The sequence below is a fragment of the Macaca nemestrina genome, chromosome 1 (genome assembly GCF_043159975.1).
Source record: "Macaca nemestrina isolate mMacNem1 chromosome 1, mMacNem.hap1, whole genome shotgun sequence".
In the NCBI taxonomy this organism is placed as follows: domain Eukaryota; kingdom Metazoa; phylum Chordata; class Mammalia; order Primates; family Cercopithecidae; genus Macaca; species Macaca nemestrina.
Window position 1 is genome coordinate 100,548,288 of NC_092125.1, and position 20,601 is coordinate 100,568,888.

The following is a 20,601-nucleotide window of genomic DNA, read 5'->3' on the forward strand; positions in this document are numbered from 1 at the left end:
TCTAAAATGCAAATGAAATCATCGTTCTCCCTTACTTAAAACCCTTCACTGCCTCTGCATCTCCTACAGGATTACAATTGGCCTTTAACATGACATATGTTGATCTGCATGTTCTGATTTTTGTTTCCACATGCCTTGTCACTTCCTGCCTGGGATTTTGGACTTAAGCAATATCTCTCATTTCCTGTAGTTTCTTATGCAGACAGGATGGTTTTTGCTGTATTTTTACTCATGCTTTCCTCTCTTATCTCCTTGGCTCCCCCAACACACACACATACACGCATGCGCGCGTACACACACATACACACACACACACACACACACACACACACACAATCTCTCTCTCCATCCCTAATCTCTTCTTTTGCTCTGTTTACAGCTGTTCTTACTTTGAACCTCAGCTTAGGTCTGCAGCTCTAGGAAACATTCTTAGACTCCGCAGACTGGATTCATTTGCCCATTTTTGGTTTTGTAGCATGCCAGACATGATTTCTAGACTTGGGCAACTTTGTTTCATGACTTTATTTTTCTATTTTTGACTGTGATTTTTATTAAGAATAGACATGATATCATCATTATCTTTATATCTCCAATACTCAGCACATTTCTTATTGTATAGTAGGTATTTATGGATTTATGGAGCAAATAAATAAAGTAATAAATGAGTAGGTGGATGATGATAACCATTAATTAAACTAGTGGATTAGGCCGGGTATTGTGGCTCACCCCTGTAATCCCAGCACTTTGGGAGGCTGAGGCGGGCAGATCACCTGAGGTCAGGAGTTCAAGATTTGCCTGGCCAACATGGTGAAACCCTGTCTTTACTAAAATACAAAAATTAGCTGGGCATGGTGGCAGGTGCCTGAAATCCCAGCTACTAGGGAGGCTGAGGCAGAAGAATTGCTTAGCCCAGGAGGCAGAGGTTTCAGTGAGCTGAGATTGCACCACTGCACTCCAGCCTGGGTGACAGAGCGAGATTCCATCTCAAAAAAAATAGATGAATAAACTAGTGGATTATGAAGAACAGATTTATGGGGAAATATAAGTTCTTATTTGTACATTTTGCAGTTGAGATCATTGTGAGTCACATAGGAATGGCAATCTAAAGGCAACTGAGTATCCCAGTCTGGATTTCACATGGTATGTCTGATTTTAAGGTGCAGATTTAAGGGTTTTCAGCTCATTGCTGGTAATACATGTAGTACATATGCCATTTACAATTACCTAGGGAGAAAATCTAAAGAAGAGCACCAAGGTACACTTTATGGCAGTGTTTTTGACCACAACTCATATGCCTATATGTATACATTCATATGCAGCTGATACAAAAATTTCATGAAACAATACATGGTCTTCTTAGAGGGTGATACCCTCAGCTATTTTCTTTTCTGTTCTGTCGTATCCTATTCTATCATCTCTTTTCTCTGCTGTTAAATAATATAAAAATACTGCTAACCTTCTGGCTTGCAGTCTGATAAGTGTCACTCTTGGGAACACTGATATTTAAGAAGGAAGAGGAGGAGCTGGTGAAAGAGATTGAGAAGGAGGGGCCGAGGGATAGGAGGTAAATGAGAAAACAGTGGCATGCCCCAGAAGCAAGAGGAGTCAGCATTTCTAAGGGTGAAGGTGTGGTGACTGCAGAAAGGTGAAGTGAAACTATTCGATTTGACAATTAGCAGCAAGCCATTAGTGACTTTAGTGAGGACATTTAGCAGTTGCTAGAGTGGAGTCAGTTGAGGAATGGATGGGGTAAAGAGGAAAAAACCCAAGCATTAACTATTCTTTCTAAAAATAAAGACTGTCAGGCACTAGTCTACTAAAGATTTTCTCTTTCTTTATCACACTTATAATGACTTTACAAGATAGATTTTATTACTTCTGTGAATTTTTTTTTTTTTTTTTTTTTTTTTGAGACAGAGTCTCGCACTTTCACCTGGGCTGGAGCTCAATAGCATGGTCTCGGCTCACTGCAACCTCTATCTCCCAGGTTCAAGTGATTCTCCTGCCTCGGCCTCCCGAGCAGCTGGGATTACAGGCGCCCGCCACCAGGCCTGGCTAATTTTCTGTATTTTTAGTAGAGACGGGGTTTCACTGTGTTGGCCAGTCTGGTCTCGAACTCCTAACCTCATGATCCGCCCCCCTTGGCCTCCCAAAGTGCTAGAATTGCAAGTGTGAGCTACCACGCCTGGCCACTTCTGTGGATTTTGAAAATCAGATAAGTAATCTGAATCTCTGAGATCATTTAGGTTCCTTTAGGTGTCCAACATCATATACAGCTGAGATTCAAACCCTGTGTGTCCCAACTTGGAAGTCTATAGTTTTCTAATTGGATCATAACTGTTTGTCTATTTTTGTGATATTGGATACATGATTTAATTTCTGTGGTTCTGAGTTTGTTAATCTATGTAATTACAGATGGAGAGGCTTGACAAAAATTACAGACTACAGAAATATAGAAAATAAAGAGCAAACATTCACCCACTTAGCATTATCAATTTGATCTTCAAATTAGATTTTCTCTAAATTAATAAAAGTAATAAGAATATGTGACAAAAATTCAGCTGATCCATGAATAAAAGAGACTTGATTATTTTAAAACCCTTTTCCATTTTGAACATTCTGTGATTCCAAGAAGAGGTTAATTGATGCTTTTGATTTTCTAGTTTACCAGTTAAGAATAAATGCAAAGCATTCTGCTCTTACCTGCCCTGCATAATCTTTGTGTAAAGATTATGTTGGGGATTCCCCTCAATAAAATAATGGCAAAACAAATCCAGCAGCACATCAAAAAGGTTATCCACCATGATCAAGTCAGCTTCATCCCTGGGATGCAAGACTGATTCAACATATGCAAATCAATAAACGTAATCCATCACATAAACAGACCCAATGACAAAAATCATGTGATTATCTCAATAGATGCAGACAAGGCCTTCGATAAAATTCACCAGCCCTTCAAGCTAAAAACACTCAATAAACTAGGTACTGGTGGAACATATCTCAAAATAATAAGAGCTATTTATGACAAACCCACAGCCAATATCACACTGAGTGGGCAAAAGCTGGAAGCATTCCCTTTGAAAACTAGCACAAGACAAGGATGCCCTCTCTCACCACTCCTATTCAACATAGTATTGGAAATTCTGGCCAGGGCAATCAGACAAGAGAAAGAAATAAAGCATATTCAAATAGGAAGAGAGGAAGTCAAATTATCTCTGTTTGCAGAGAGCATGATTGTATATTTAGAAAACCTCATCGTCTCAGCCCAAAAACTCCTGAAGCTGATAAGCAACTTCAGCAAAGTCTCAGGATACAAAATCAATGTGCAAAAATCACAAGCATTCCTATACACCAATAATAGACAGACAGAGAGCCAAATCATGACCAAACTCCCACTCACAATTGCTACAAAGAGAATAAAATACCTAGGAATCCCAACTTACAAGGGATATGAAGGACTTCTTCAAGGAGAACTACAAAGCACTGCTCAAGGAAATCAGAGAGGACACAAACAAATGTAAAAACATTCCTTGCTCATAGATAGGAAGCATCAATATCATGAAAATGGCCATGCTGCCCAAAGTTTGGGCCATGCTGCCCAAAATTTATAGATTCAATCCTATTCCCATCAAGCTACCATAGACTTTCTTCACAGAATTAGAAAAAACTACTTTAAGTTTCATATGGAACCAAAAAGCCCACATAGCCAAGACGATCCTAAGCAAAAAGGACAAAGCTGGAGGCATCACGCTACCTGACTTCAAACTGTACTACAAGGCTACAGCAACCAAAATAGCATGGTACTATAGACCAAAGGAACAGAACAGAGGCCTCAGCAATAATGCCACACATCTACAACCATCTGATCTTTGACAAACCTGACAAAAACAAGCAATGGGGAAAGGATTCCCTATTTAACAAATGATGTTTGGAAAACTGACTAGCCATATGCAGAAAGCAAAAACTGGACCCCTTCCTTATACCTTATACAAAAATTAATCCAAGATGGATTAAAGACTTAAACATAAGACCCAAAACCATAAAAACCATAGAAGAAAATTTAGGCAATACCATTCAGGACATAGGCATGGGCAAAGACTTCATGACTAAAACACCAAAAGCAATGGCAACAAAAGCCAAAATTGAGAAATGGGATCTAATTACACTAAAGAGCTCCTGCACAGCAAAAGAAACTATCCCAGAGTGAACAGGCAACCTACAGAATGGGAGAAAATTTTTATAATTTATCCATCCGACAAAGGACTAATATCCAGAATCTACAGGGAACTTAAACAAATTTACAAGAAAAAAACAAAGAAGCTCATCAAAAAGTGGGTGAAGTTTATGCACAGACACTTTTCAAAAGAAGACATTTATGCGGCCAATAAACATATGAAAGAAAGCTCATCATCACTGGTCGTTAGAGAAATGCAAATCAAAACCATAATGAGATAACGTCTCATGCCAGTTAGAATTAAAAAGTCAGGAAACAACAGATGCTGGAGAGGATGTGGAAAAATAGAAACACTTCTATACTGTTGGTGGGAGTGTAAATTAGTTCAACCATTGTGGAAGACACTGTGGCGATTCCTTAAGTATCTAGAATTAGAAATACCATTTGACCCAGCGATCCCATCACTGGGTATATACCCAAAGGATTATAAGTCATTCTACTACAAAGACACATGCACACATATGTTTACTGCAGCACTATTCACAATAGCAAAGACTTGGAACCAACCCAAATGTCCATCAATGTTAGACTGGATAAAGAAAATGTGGCACATATACACCATGGAATACTGTGCAGCCATAAAAAGAATGAGTTCATGTCCTTTGCAGGGACATGAAAGGAGCTGGAAACCATCATTCTCAGCAAATTAACACAGGAACAGAAAACCAAACACCACATCTTCTCACTAATAAGTGGGAGTTGAACAATGAGAACATATGGGCACAGGGAGAGGAACATCACACACTGGGGCCTGTTGGGGGCTGGAGGGCAGGGGGAGGATAGCGTTAGGAGAAATACCTAATGGAGATGATGGGTTGATGGGTGCAGCAAACCACCATGGCACATGTATACCTATGTAACAAACCTGCATGTTCTGGACATGTATCCCAGAACTTAAAGTATAATAATAATAATAAAAAGACTATATTGAGGATTCCAAGCAAGTATCTCAACATACTGATTTTATTTCCTTGGATATATACCCAGTAGTGGGATTGCCGGATCCTATGGTAGCTCTCTTTTAAAATGTCTTAAGAACCTTTATACTGTTTTCCATAATGGCTAGCTACAGTTAACTATTCCACAATATATATGTACTTCAAAATACCATGTTGTGCAGAGTAAAAATACACAATATTGTAGGTCAATTAAAAAAAATTAAGAAGAGCGACTCAGTAACACTGTAGTGACATTTTAAAAAGCATCAAATTAGGAGTTGGAAAACCCGGAATGGAGGATCAGATTCGTGAATGCCAAGCTGACTGATCTTGAGCAAATTGTTTTATTTAATCCGGAAATCAGTTTCTTATGTCTTAAGGTAGCTGGGAGGAGAATGAGCCACTAAAGTAGAACCCAGAGAGAGCTCCCTTACGCACCTGCCTGTGCTGTTTGTTCTCTTTTAAGCAGCACGACCTTTGACCCCACTCTGTGACCCTTTTCAGGGCTGGCTGGCCATCCTATCCTACGCTTAGGGCACTGTTGAATGGTTGCAAAGACTGGGAAGAAAGTTAGGGGGAAAGGTCTCAGAATTTCGCTTCCTGGAACAGATTGTAATGAAGGCAGCCAGTGCCTCTTAGCAGACACCTTCTGTTGAGGCCTCTCTGGAGAGGTCACAGAAGTCAGGACACTGTATGGTAGCTCACCCTAGTCCCACCTCTTACAAGCTGAGTAACTTTGGGCAAGCCACCTAATGTCTTTGATCAAGGTTCTTCTTTTGTAAAAGAAAAATAATGATGATCACTCTTTCAATGATCTAGGAAAGTTCTGATGATAAAATGAGACAATTCAAAATATCTTTATTATCATTATTACTACCATTGATACTGTTTCTTAGAATCGTAGGTAGCATGAGAAGGACTTGCAAATTCAGTTCTTACCTTCTAAAGGGGAGAAACTGAAGGAGATGAGCTGGCCGACTCAAGGTGAAATGCTTCCCCTGGACCCTGTCTTCCGTGTGGGGACTTGATGTTTTTCAGGGACAGATTTGAAAAGAGCTGCTCCTGCTGTATAAGGATGAACTACGTACAGACCCTACTGTAATTTGTCAGACATAAGGTTCTTGTGTAAGGACAAGTTTAGTCTCTAGGATTGAAACTTTCATGGTCACGCTCTTTGGTTTAATTAAACTGATGGACTGTGAAAGATGAACACCTTTCTTCTCTTGCCATTGCCAAGAAGTCTGCCTTACTATGTAACCCTCAAGGCTTTTTCCAGGCTGAATGCGAAGTGGGGCTGAGGTAGGGGACAGATAACAAAAGCCTAATTTACTCATAATATTAGGCAAAAAACAATGTTCTTGAATCCCTTGACCTACAATCATAGAATCCTTGACCCTTTAAGGATCCCTCTTCTAATTCTTTGGCCTCTGGCCTAGGATATCTGGCCATTTAAGGATTGGGGCCCCATAGTGGCTAAAGATTAAAAGCCTGGTTGTCAGCCCATTCCCATGGCAACTCAGTGCCATGGGGATTAGCAGGGCCCTATTCAGGGCCTCCCAGTTTTAAAACCAGTGGCACACACAGCCCCAGGCAAAGAAGTGAAACAAATACAGGTGTGTTGTAGAGTCAGGCAGAACCCAGAATGTCTGGAGATGAATTTAGGGAAGAAGGAAGGACCAGCAAGTTCTTCTGGGTAAGCCTCAGGAATCTGGTACTGTATGGATGCCGTGGAAGGAGATTCAGAAGGACAGGTACTACAAGTTGAAGATTTAAGGAGATGAGACAAAGACTAAGAGGATGGTGGGCAAGTAAAGTGGTCTGAAGAATGAAATCTGGAGGAAAGTAAAAGAAGGCCTGAGGATGCAGGGCTGACAATAACAAAGACTCTGGGTCCAAGCAATAGATTTTAATGATAGAGGAATTTGGAGGCCTGGGAAACTCAGAGTGCCTTGAGGATGATAGCTAAGGGGAGCAGAGACAGAGAAGAGCAGTGGGCTGAATCTAGGGAAGACTGGGAACAATGAGTTTGGCCAATGTGTTTGGAGTAGATGGATCCTAGGGCAGATGAGAACAGATGGTGACATGGCCAATAAACCGAGCATTGTAGAGATTACACGGTAAAGAATTAGGGAATGCCAGTTGCAGAAAATGGGGAAAGTGAAATGGACAGAAATGAGGAAAGGTGTGGACAGAGGTGAGAAGAACATTTTAAAGCAGGAAATGACTAAGGGTTACATACCCCAAGGAAGAAGGAGACATTGATGGGAATGTCAAGAAGAAAATGTAAGAAGACAGGACTGGGGATCTACACAAGCAGGTGATGGCTTGGGGTTAGAGGGTCCTGATTCCAAAGAGGATAAAGGAGAGTGAACTAGAAAGCGCGAGGAATCACCTTATTTTGGGGATTTGGGTGAAGCAGAAAGTTTTCCCCAAACTTCCCAGAAAGATCTGATGGGACATGACAACTTACTGCCCTCGCATTTGTTGAACACTACTAGATTCCTCATCCTTCTTGACCAAAGAGATACTTCATGTCCTTAGAGACACACTCTCTAGAACTCTTTTTTTTTTTTTTTTTTTTTTTTTGAGATGGTGTCTCACTCTGTCACCAGGTTGGAGTGCAGTGGCGTGATCTCGGCTCCCTGCAACCTCCACTTCCCGGGTTCAAGAGATTCTCCTGCCTCCACCTCCCGAGTAGCTGGGACTACAGGCACACACTACCATGCCCAGCTAATTTTTGTATTTTCAGAAGAGACGGGGTTTCACCATGTTGGCCAGGATGGTCTCAATCTCTTGACCTTGTGATCCTCCCACCTTGGCCTCCCCAAATGCTGGGATTACAGGCATGAGCCAGGATGCCTGGCCTCTGTAACTCTTTAAATGGCTTCCAGGAGAATCTGTCAGTGGTGGGTGAGAGGCAATAAGGAAAGGGAGATTGTATCTCCAGATTTCTCAGCATTTCTCAGACTCCCTTAGGGAGCTGACCGCTGTATGGACTCTCTTGTGACCTTGACTAGCCCTGGAGGTCCAGCCCATTGTTAAGATAGATTGGTTCTGGGTCTACTTTTGGAAAGGCTTGAGAGGCCTCAATAGCTCAGTTTGACTGGGCTATACCCAAATGGTTTCTGAAAGTTGGATGGCATGATGAAAGGATAATTTGCTCTGTATTTGTCTTTCCTTGGCTAGATTCTCAGGCTCAATTGTTACCTGGATTATCTAATTTCTTCCCTCTTCAAGTATGAGAAAGGGGACTGAGGAGGAAAGGAACAATCTGCAGTCAGGCTCACAGGCTAGGAGGGAGGAAAAATAGACTTGGGAACCTAAATGCTTTGTTATGATGGGTCAGAAAATGCATAATAGGAATGGAGAAATGAATATGGGGCAAGACCTCATGAAGATGAAGTGTCTGGAAAAGGACTCAAGGGCTTTTGCATTGTAGGTATGTATGTCCATTTTACCCTTCCTTAAGGGTTGGGAGTTATGAACTGAACATCTGCACAGTAGGTCTCATTCTATAGGCCTGACATTGCAAAGCACCTTTTCCAGCCTTCCTGGAAGGTACTCACAGTAGGAAAGACCTGGGCTCACTCCTTGGGGGTGAGATAGTAAGAGGGAGCTGATAGCAGGTAGGAACATGGGAAGATGGTATATGGTAACACTTCCATAAGTTGTGCTCACAATAGATGTGGATTAATAAGGTTTACGGCATCATAGGGCCTGGGAGATGAAAGTATAGTATGTAAGGGCTGTGTTATCTAAATGACAAATTCACTGTCTTACTCCATGTAATAGCCTTTAGAATTTAAAATATGGACTAGTTGATGTAGGAACATTTAGAGAAGCTGTAAGTAAGACCACAGTAGGATGTAGGATTTAATTGGACCAAAGGGAAAATTTGGAGGGCATTTATCATATGTATCCCAGCAACACCTTGTGAATGAAAGAGTGTATGAGCATCACTAGTTTGTCTGTAGGGTCGCAGAGTGGTATTCAATTAGAGGTATGAGTAATGTTTGAGTCACAGATCTTTGGAGAATTAAATCAGTACAGATTTTTTTTTTTTTTTGGAAGGTGAATGTACTTTTCTTCCAGAGAGTTTACGTAAACATGAATGACATACAGCTAGTTTAAAAGAAGAAAAAGATGTACTAGCTTCAATCATTTTGAGTGACATGACTTCACCTTTCCTGCCCTTTAAAACTATAGATTTATTTGATTGTTTGCCTTCTTATTTTAAATTAAAACCTAGTTTAAGACATTATTGACACTACCAAGAGGCTCTGTCTGTTTTATGGATGATGAAGCAAAATGCGATGTCAGAGAGACGTCTCTTATTTGAAAAAAGTCCTCAAAGTCCAGAGTACTTTTGTTGATGCACATTATAAGTATAAGGGGAGCTGGAGAGACTTGGTGATGGGCATTTTTTTGCTGGAATGAAGAGATTTCTGTGGGGTGGTGAGAGGAAGATGAAGGAAGGGTATTCAAAGGGAAAGAAGCAACCCAGTCAATAGAGTTGAGAATTAACTCATGGAATAGAGGATAAAAGGGGACAAACACTCTGCTTTATGAAATCTCAGCTGATCTTTATCAGTAGCATATAGGTTAGTGCCCCTAGTTTATAATGAGGAAATGGAAGATCAGAGTTAAGGAATTTTCTCAGAGTCTAAACCAACTAAGTTATACAACTTCCTATGAAGATGGATCTTTCTGCTCCCAGAGTTATAGCCTTTGTATGGACTTGCAAATTGGTATTTTATTTGGTGAGTAATAAGTTGATTCCTTCTTTTCTCCCATAGTTGTTTTAGGGTCATTCCTGCATTGGAATTTGCCTATGGGATTCTTGAGAGTAGAACCATGCCATGATATATCTCTCCATCATTGTATTCCCAGCACCAAGTGGGAACATTGCAGACAATGAATGAAGCTCCTGGAGGGAGTTGGAGAGCTGGGACAACACATGATCTTGTAAGAAGCAGTGATGCTTTGGACGTCACTCAGGGGGCTGATAGATTTCTGGGATATAGGACAATATCTTTATGAAGAGCAGTGTGTGTATGTGTGTGTGTGTGTGTGTGTGTGTGTGTGTGTGTGAACACTGAGCCTGGCAGGAAGTTATCTTGAGAGTCTAGTTTTTCCTTTCCCTTACATTGGAATGGTTCATTGCTAGCCTGTGCTGTTAAGCTTCCCTTTACAACCATATAGCCCCCTTGACTAACTCTTTCATCAGCACCTTGTGACTAGCCACTCAGAGTAATACAATCTCTGGATAGAAAGGTCTATTCTGTGCCTTCTTGTTTCAAGTCTATAATAGACACAATTAGTCACACTTTTCTGAGCTCCCATCTCTAGGTCGTAGATGGAAGGCAAGCCTGGTTGGAGTAGCTGCTTTCTCCCATGTGTTAGAAAGAGTCTTTTGCTTATATTCCTGATCTGACTGAATTGCTTTGGTTGTGTTCTCTACCATGTCTCATTCCTGGGGCTATATGAATGGGTAGGGAAGTGGGAGATGCTGTAATTGTAGTCTTAGAGTCAGAAAGCCCTTAAGGGTTTTCTAATCTAATCATTTCATTTAGTCATATTGTTTCTTTACTTGGCCATCACCTGGCCTCACAGGTTAGAAATAACTATATTGTATGATTGGAGTTGGCTGGCAATGTCCAGAACTGGAGGCCATGGAGACACACAGTGAGGGAGGAGGGATATCTGAGTTGGCTCCCTGCTTTTATTGTAACCTTTTGATGGGGAGTGGGGTGGTGAACACAATTAGTCTTTAAATCAATGCATTGTCATCAGGAACCAAGAATCCAATTATAACCATGTGTCTGGGAACCAAATAGGAGAAAATGAGCTGAAGTGAGGTAAGAAGGATTTAGATTAGACATTCAGAAGAATGGGCTCAGTGGAAATTATAAACAACAGTGATTATGGAATTGTCTTCTCTGAGAGGCTTCTAAAAATAGAAATCATTTTCTTGGATCTGAGCTGGGTATATGGTTATGGAGGGTTGGTCACTTTGATTATACTAGGATACTTATAGCAAGCACAGGTAGCTGAGAAATCCTTGTTCTTCAAAGTAGGTAGCCCTGGGGAAAAAGGCTGTCAGAGACTTGGGGCTGAGGAAGGTGGGGGAAAGAGATACAGGTATTTATGGAGGGCTATTTGAGGACATCTATTTCATCAGAGATCTGCCACTCTCCCCCTCCAACCCTATGTGTACAGACACTCTCCCTCCCTCTCTCTCATACACACACTCTCTCACACACACATATACGTTCACACATCCTTATACACTGAACACACACACTGAACACTGTTTTTTCTTCTCTCCCATTCTTAATTCTAGTGAAGATGCTGAAGGAACATCAGACTCCCGGTACCTCTTGCCTGGGCTTGACAGATACAGTTCTTATTGCTGAGAACCAGACCAGTCTCTTAGAACTCAGCTGCCATCCTCTGCTGCCGTTGTTCACAGTGTTCCTTTACAGAAGCAGCTCCTTTGTCTCTGGGATCGAGGGTTTTCCTGAATCCCCAAGCGTTGCCCAGCCCCTGTCTGAGAATAGCTGGACTGGGATGAAACCACAGTGAGCGAGTGGGGGTGGAGGTAGAGATGGCTTCTGCGTTTTCTGCAGGGTTGGGTGCACTCTGCTTAATTAGCATGAGAATCGAGAGATTTTCGTATCATCCCTAAGGGATGGAGAGGAAAGGAGAGCAAAGGCTCTAGTTCTGTCCTATTCCATCAGGGATTCTGAGTCTGGTAAATTGACTGCTGTCACATTCCTCCAATCCTCTGGGGACCATCAGACCCACAGTATTGAGAAAAGCTTTGATGAAGCCGGCTGGTGGATCTCCACTCCAGATTTTCCAGCTGTCCCTGTCCCCCCCACCGCTCAGAGAGCAGGATGCTGAGATGGCTCGGTGATGCAGAAGGTATGTGCTTTTTCAGTTCTGGTGCTGATGCTGTGTGTGTGGTGAGGTCTCTGTGGCGCAATGGACGAGCGCGCTGGACTTCTAATCCAGAGGTTCCGGGTTCGAGTCCCGGCAGAGATGGTCACCTGGCAGGTGCCTCTTTTATTTTGAATACTGTCATGCTAGGTTGATAATTATATTTATTCCTCCCTGGAGGCTATAGGGGAGAGAAAGGAAACCCTTTTCCTTGAGAATCCTGGACCTTCTCTCCTTTTCTGTCCCCTCATTCTTCATTCTTTCTGTATTCCTCTCTTATGGATTTTCATTGTCTAGTAGAGGCTCAGATGTCTGCTGCGTCTCTCTGCTCAGCCCGACTGACACAGCATTTGAATCCTTTACTTCACGGTTAGATAATTGGCACATAGTGACCAAGACGCAAAGTCACAGGTTTTGGAACTAATATGGTTCCCTCCTTTGACCTCTGAGACCACAAAAGGGCAGATTGTCCCATATGTCAGTGAGGATATGTCCAACTGTCCTCTGAGGTGATACCTTCTTTGACCAAAGGGTTATCATTTGGTGGATGTCACGAGGTAGACGGGGTCGTGCAGAGGATAATTTCTTGCACTGTCTGTCAGCTATACTTTTTCATTCCTGGGGCTTTTTGTACTCAAGCTCATCACTCACTTCCTGATCTATCAGGTGAAATGTAATCATTGCTCTTTGTCTCAGTGGTATAAACCACAGAGCAACACACTAATTACCAGCAGCAAGCTGGATGAGCTTGTCCCCAGAAACTTGAAGGTTTCATACTTAAATGCTCTTTACTGTGAAAAGTTTGTACCCCTTTTTGTTCGTAGGACAAACTTCAAGTGTTGTATCTGAATGTTATTTCCATAATTTCTGATTTTCAAAAAGCCATCTTCTCACCTCCTGTCTCCTCCCGCATTCACTTCTGCTGTCTCCTTGTCTTGTCTAAAGGGCCACGTTTAGCCAGATTGGAGCTTGGTCAGATTGTGATGTAGCTTGGGTTTCTATTTTGGGCTGGTCTGGCTCTCTCCCTTGCATGTTGCTACCTCTAGCTTATTAGCTAGAGGGAGCTGCCCCTGCCAGGAACCGACCTCCACCTCAGGTGAACCCAGGAAACCTGAGAAGATATGTTCCCAAGACTGCTGGGGAGACTCAGCATCTCTCCCATGCGGGACTCTGGACGAGTGACCAGAGGACACAGCTGTGCACTTGCACTGTAAGGAAGCCGAGGTAGGGGGAGGCAGGAAAGTCCACATAGGAGTTTAAAGCAGCCATGCCAGAAGGTAGGGGGAATTGATGGGGTAGACAGGAGGACCCTGGAGGGAGATAAATGCTTTCTGCTTCCATGTGTGCATGTTTATAGCAAATGGAAACTTTGGAAATTCTCTTGAAGTAGTATGGTACTTTAAAGACTTAAAATTCTTGTAGTAAGAGCTAACATGGCTTCACATTTCTGGGTTACTTTGGAGGAAGGCCAATTCAGATGTTATCTATCTCCCACCAGTCCCATAGATACGCCCTTTGGAGGACATGGTGTGGACCAGAAGTTCCTGGGCATTCTTTCCTGGAGCCTTTCGTTTATTGTTAACTCAGCCTATCTTAGATATTTTTGCTTTAAGCCCTGGCCTGAAAGGAAAAATTAGTATGTGGTGGTGGGGGCGGGGTGGGGAAGGGGAAGGGGAAGGTAAAGGGAGTTCAGGAAAGGAGTATGTCACTTTTTTCCACCATAATCTATAATACTGCATACATCTTCCTGATTCTCCCTGTATCATAGCATGGTAATGGAGGTGCTTAACCATGAGAATTCTGAGAGGGTAGGGATATTATTTCTGTATCACTGTTAAAATTCGGGGTGAGGGTGGAGGTTCGTTCTGGTCCACTCTATGATTTGCTCATTTCTAGAGTCTTTCTGGAAATAATGATCAGACTTCATGGAACTGTGAGGGCTGGGGATGAGGTGGGAACAGGGTGGGTATGTGTGCCAAATAGACATTGCGTTGGAATTTGTTTAATGTTTGATCAGAGTGTGATAGAGCCAGCTCTTTCTGTGAAGCTCTATACCTGTGAGAATTAAAATCCACGGATGATTCCCCAAGCCTGATTCTATCCTGTTGTTTCTATTCCCTATCTTGGAGTCAGAGGACCTTGGTACAAGAAGCAGTTTTGCCAAGTTGCTGAACATCTGCACTTTAATTTGCTTATGTATTAAAAACAGAGTATATTGTCTTTCCTACAAGTGTAAAAATGGATGAAAAAGTTTGTTGTGCAGCGCTGTACAAATATAGAGGCTATGTTAGTTTTCAAGTTGCTTTTGTCTTTCTCCCAAGCATATGAGGAGGGTACCTGGACACAAAGTGGGGAAAGGAAAGGGTCTGAATGCTCAGCCGCTGCCTGGAACATCCAGGGTGGCTGTGTGTCATCATCGGGAGCTGATGCCGCCCTGTGCTACCCTAAGAAAGAGGACTGATTGGACTTTTTTAGCTGGCAGGATCCTTCAGAGGCATGTGGTCCCTCTGTGCCCTAGATAGGAGACTTTATCTCAGCCAGGTAGGTAGAGGGTCCTCCTGGCTACCCCACTTAAGGGAACTAGAAGCTTCTGCTTATTTAACTATTGCCTAACCTTCAACTCTCTTCATCTCTGAGGGTTGGTGTTTTGGAGACTTGAAGGATATCACCAGGACTTGGGAAAAGATTTTCCATGAGTAAAAATTCTTCTGTGTGATAACAATTTTCTTTTGAATACATAAGGGATATCTCCTAATTTATGAACATCATAATTACTGTATTTTAAAGATATTCAGAATATAAAATAGAAATGGGTGTGTTTTTTATAAAGTCACTTCACTGCAGGACTCAAATACTTCAGAGATGCTGTAGCTGATCATTAATTGCAAAGTATGTGGGCAGGATATGTGTTATTTATTATTGTATTATCAGTGCCTGAAATATGGTAGGCATTTGATGGATATATTTGAAAGAATTAATGCTGACTTCGATTGACTATAAATTATATAGATAGGAAAGAGAAAGAGATTACTCCTAGCTTCCAGGTAGCAGGAGCACAGGCAGTATCTTCATGCATTAATTCACTTATTTAACAAATATTCGTTAAGCATCCACTTCGTGCCACTTTCCACTATTCCAGGCACCAAAATAGTAGATTCCACCTCCTATGTATTCCCATGATGGCAACAAATGACAGACAGGTAAGTAAACTTTATAATAGCGAATAGCATTTTAGGTAGTGCTATGTGCTATGGAGGAATTTAAAGGATGCTTGAGGGTGGAGAGTGGTGTGATGAATGATGGTCGTGGAAGACCTCTCAGAGGAGGTGGCTTTTGAGTGAAGACCTGAGTGGAGTGAGGGAGGACAATGAGATTTAGGGGGTGGGCATTTCAAACAGAGAAATGGCAAGAGCAGAGACTCTGATGTGGACACCAGCTGGATTGGAAAGCTGAAAGGTCAATGTGGTGGAGTGGAAGGAGTGATGGGAAGAGTTGGGATTAGAGTTTGATACAGGGCACATCATCTAGGACAATGTTCTCAACCCTATCATATCCAACTCTGCCTTGTTAGGTCCATTATTTTTTCAATTCTCCTCTACTACCCTGCAGTGAAATTCATAGATAACATAACTTACCCATGCCTGTAATGAAAACAAATCAATATAATACCCTAATTGTAATGTAAGAGAGGAATAAAAGGTAATACACTTATAATAAATAACATATATTTTAGTATGTAAATGCCATACCAGCAGCCTTGCACCTATATGAAGAACCACCCTAAATGCAACAGCTATATGTGCAGACCGATGCAAGCATGCTGCACTGCTGACTTAAATCTCATGAGGGATGTCGTTCACCAGCAGTGTCATGGTTTTCCAGACTGGTGAACACTTTTGGATAAATTTTTGATCAAAACGGAGTAAGTCTTCTTGCAAAATGCATAGTACTTTGCATTCCTGGAAAATTTAGGAAGTTTTAAATCATGCAGAAAACTCTCCAACATAGAAAGACAAGTTAGACTCTAGGCTCAGATACCAGCACATTTTTGTTTGTTTGTTTGTTCGAGATGGAGTCTCGCTTTGTCACCCAGGTTGGAGTGCAGTGGCGCGATCTCGGCTCACTGCCACGTCCGCCTCCTGGGTTCAAGCGATTCTCCTGCCTCAGCCTCCTGAGTAGCTGGGAGTACACATGCGCAACAACACGCTCAGCTAATTTTTGTATCTTTAGTAGAGACGGGGTTTCACCATATTGTCCAGGCTGGTCTTGAACTCCTGAGATCAAATGATCCACTTGCCTTCGGCCTCCCAAAGTGCTGGGATTACAGGCATGAGCCATTGTACCCGGCCCCAGCACACAGGTTTTAATAGGTCATTCAGAAGTATACATCATGGGTCAATTCTTCGTTGTGAGAGATGCCCTTGCACATTCTGGGACTCATAAGTCCAGCATGCTCTACCTCTCTACAGCTAACCATGGCCCCCAGTCATTATAACAAAAAAAACTACTCCATCAAATTTTCAAACCACTTTTGAGGGGCAATTCCAGTGCCCCGGCAATCACTGACATAAGGCTTGTCGGTGAGGCTTTTCTAAATGTTAGTGAGGACCATTGACGAGTTTGAGCGAAGGTTCTGGTTTCTATGTTAAAAGGCAAATTTTATCTGTTGGTAGAGAACAGACAGAGATAGAATAGATAAGTAGAGAATAGAGTCACATATGTAGGCAGGTTTACAGCTCTGCTTGGCCCAAAGCCTTTAGAAGCAGCAAGCTGTGGCGCTATGGTTCCCAAGCGGTGGTGCTGTGCCACCGGAGGTGGAGGGTTTTATAACAGTCCACCTACAAAAGTGATTTATCATCTCTGGAGAGCTTACCTGACACAGATCACCTATTTTTAAACTAGTTATTTTTAGTTATTGTCATTACAATAGTTATTACCTAGTGGTAAACATGTTCATTTTGCTTATATTTAAAGCTGTAGCAAATAGACCTTATCCCCGAAAACATGATTGCAGTGTTTATGTCCTTAGTACTTGCTATAAATTATAATGGAACAGAATATCTTTAAACGATGTCCTCCTTGGAAGTTAGTTGGATCTTTTTGCTTTCATGGTGGTAATACTGTTCAGTGATGATTCTTTTGAGAGAATGAATGGTGAGAGATGGCATAGTATGATAAGGGAAGTTAACCATGAGCATAGTAGAAGCAGCAACTTCATGGTAATGACACAGATCTGAGTCCAAATCTGAGGTCTCCCTATTTACTTGTATAAATGTAGGCATGCGCTAAGTCTGTCTAAGTCCTTTGATTTTCTCATCCACTAAATGATCAAACTAATACCTAGAATTAAATAGGGTAAGCTGTAAAATTGTCGAGGTAGATACACAGGAGGTGCAAACACAAGTGCTAGCCTCCTTCTTTGTAGTTATTCTTTCTAAACCTTCAGATTGTTTGGATCAAGCTGGTTTCTTGGAGGCTGTGAGTGAGGACTTGAGAGATTTTAGCTGTGACCCATGTTTCTAACCACATTCTTCTTCAAGGGGAGTCCTAGTGGAAGTCAAGACATGCATAATGTATTTTAAATAGTAGTTACCCTCCAAGAGCACGTTCTCCCCAAAGTGATCACTGTAGGAGCCCTAGATTTTTCTCTAGGGCAATGAGCAGAGAAGTCCTACAGCATCCTCAGGTTCTAGTCCCCGTGGAAAGGGTCATGTTAGGACTTCTCTGTGTGGGGCAATGCTGGGCTTTAAAGCCTGGGATGAGGGCGAGTGTGTCTATTTTGAGAAGGCAGGTTGGTGTCTACAGAGATGGAATTAGACTAAAACAAACACCTGGGGAGCTGGGAGGAGACAGGAGACCAGGGCTTGGCTCTTGTATTCCAGGCCAATTCTCTTTCTGGGTGAATTCCTTGCTGTGGACCTAGCTCAGTCCTGAATCTGAAGGGAGCATCTTCTGGCAATCACTAACAATTGCTGATAACTTGTCTTCCTTTGCTACATCTATAGACCACTTTTAGAGCAAGAAATAGTACCATCCAAAATTTCCGACTCTTTAGAACAAGTTATATTATTTTGAAGGAGCATGAAACTGTTAAAAGTTTTCTATTATGTATAAACTTCTAATGGTGCTTTTTAAGTTTTGTGCTTAAGCGTGTCTCTAATGGCTGAGGAGAGTGATGGCTTACTTCCAGATTCACATAAGCCAGGCCTAAAGTGGTCTATACTAAGCACAGCATTTCTCTGAAGTCATAGACTTTATGCTACATTCTAGATTTGGGGTTCTATTTCATTATATCTGCATTTTTTAAATACAAAAATAATAATCTGGCTCCAAATATTAGGGTAAAAGTGATGCCTGGCATGCCCCACATATGGGATCCTGGCATGCCTAAGTTATAAAAGCACAGAACTATATTAATATTAAAAATGAGGTGTAGTCCCTGATTATCCACTCAGAGATGAAGGTAAAAGTAATCTAGAGACAGTTAAAGTAGAGGAAAAACCGACAGAGTTGAATGAATAATAATCATTAATTCATTTACTCATTCAACAAATGCTTGTAGTACCTGCTGTGTGCTAAGAACTGAATGAGGTGCAATGATGAACAAATGAGACAGAGGTGATCACAGAAATACATGTAAAGCTGCAATGGTAAATAAAGGAGAGGTCCATGGAGCAAAGAAGGTCAAGGTCTGTGGCCAGGAGAGTTGACCTCTTCGGAAAGATCAAGGACAGCTTCCCCCAGGAAGTGTCTCTTGACTTGAATCTGAAAGATAAGGAAATAACTAGGCAAGGAATGAAGAAAAGGGCTTTCTATACAGAGACAGCATACATGAAGCTTTTGTAGAGGGAGGGAGAATGCCGTGCGTGAAGGGCTTTTTTATTTTTATTTTTATTTTTTTGAGACAGAGTCTTATCTTGTTGCGTAGGCTGGAGTGCAGTGGCACAATCTTGGCTCACTGCAACCTCCACCTCCCAGGCTCAAGCGATTCTCCTGCCTCAACCTCCCGAGTAAGTGGGATTACAGGCATCTGACACCACACCCAGCTAATTTTTGTATTTTTAGTAGAGACGGGGTTTCACCTTGTTGGCCAGGCTGGTCTCGAACTCCTGACCTCAGGTTATCCATCCACCTCCACCTCCCAAAGTGCTGGGATTACAGGCGTGAGCTACTGCACTCAGCCCGATGAAGGACTGTAAAGTGAGTTTGGTTTGACAATAGAGAGTAAGGGAGAAGGCCGCATGAAGTGAAATTGGAGAGACAAGGCCCCATAGGGCCTTGTATTCCCTGTAAGGTTTTTTTTTCTCCTTATCCCCAAAACAATGGAAAACCACTGAAAGATTTTAAGCCAAAGAATAACATGATTGGATTTGCATTTTGGAAAGATTACTCCAGCTGCTGCTCAGAGGACAGAGTGGAAGGCTGCCAGGATAGATGCTGGAGCTAAATTAGAAGTTACCACCAGAGGTTGTTGTGAAAAGCAATATTAGCCGGGATTAAGGGGGTGATAATTATGCTGGTGGTGGTAATGGCAGATATAGAAGAAAAAAGGTTTCAGAAGTATTTATGAGCTAAAACATGCAGGATTTGTTGATGAACTAGAAATGGTAAAAGGGGGAAAGAGTTGACAAGAAAGACTCTAAGATTTCTGGTTTGCACACCATTCGCTAAGATCAGAAACACTTGAAGAAGGCCAGGTTTGGGGGAGAAAATGATGAGTTCAGTTTGGAGCTTCTAATTTTGAGGTGCTTTTGAGATATAGAGAGGAGATGTCACACATGTATGAAGGTGAGAGTCAGGTCAGGTCTGAACTGCTGATTTAATTTTGGAAGTCATATGCATGTTGGTGGAATTTGATGCCAAGAATACAAATAAGATCACATAGGAAAAATTACAGGGTAAGAAGAGAAAGGGCCTAAGAATGAGCTAAGAGGAACTTCAGCGTTTAATAACAGAGTAAGAGGAGTCGGAGAAGTAGTGGTGAGAGGTAGAAGAAAAAGCAGAATATTATAATTCCTGAAGCCCAGGGAAGGAAGTATATAAGAAGAAACTTGTTTGAGTATCACATGCTGCTGAGAAGTCAAGAGTGATGATAACTAAAATGTATCCACTAGATTATGTGACATGGAAGTCAAGGGTGATAGCTGTTTTTGTTTCTCTGGAGTGTCAGGTAAAAAAAAGCAGATGGAGGGGGTTGCAGAGGGAGTGGGAGGTAAGGAAACAGAGAATGCATATAGGCAACTTTTAGAAGTGTGGGCATGAAGAGATGAAGAGAGGGTGGTGAGGAAGCTATGAGGAATCAAATAAAAATATCTTTTTTTCCCTTACTTTAAAACTTCATTGTGGTAACTCTCCAGCATGAATAAAATTAGAGAGAATAGCATTATGAATCCTCGTGTACCCACCACTCAGTTTCGACAGTGATAAATTTATGGCCAAACTTCTTGTATCTGTAGTTCCACACATCTTAATTGTTTTTTTTTTTTT

General features: G+C 41.8%; 1 protein-coding gene and 1 non-coding gene across 2 annotated transcripts in view; both read left to right on the top strand.

Moving 5' to 3' along the window:
• The window catches only part of LOC105498137 (absent in melanoma 2), a 130,452-nt gene that overhangs the window by 34,428 nt on the left and 75,423 nt on the right, over nt 1-20,601 (top strand). The gene's annotated exons all lie outside the window — the stretch shown is intronic.
• On the top strand, nt 12,146-12,219 carry TRNAR-UCU (transfer RNA arginine (anticodon UCU)). The gene has a single exon. It is a non-coding gene; the product is annotated as a tRNA-Arg (tRNA).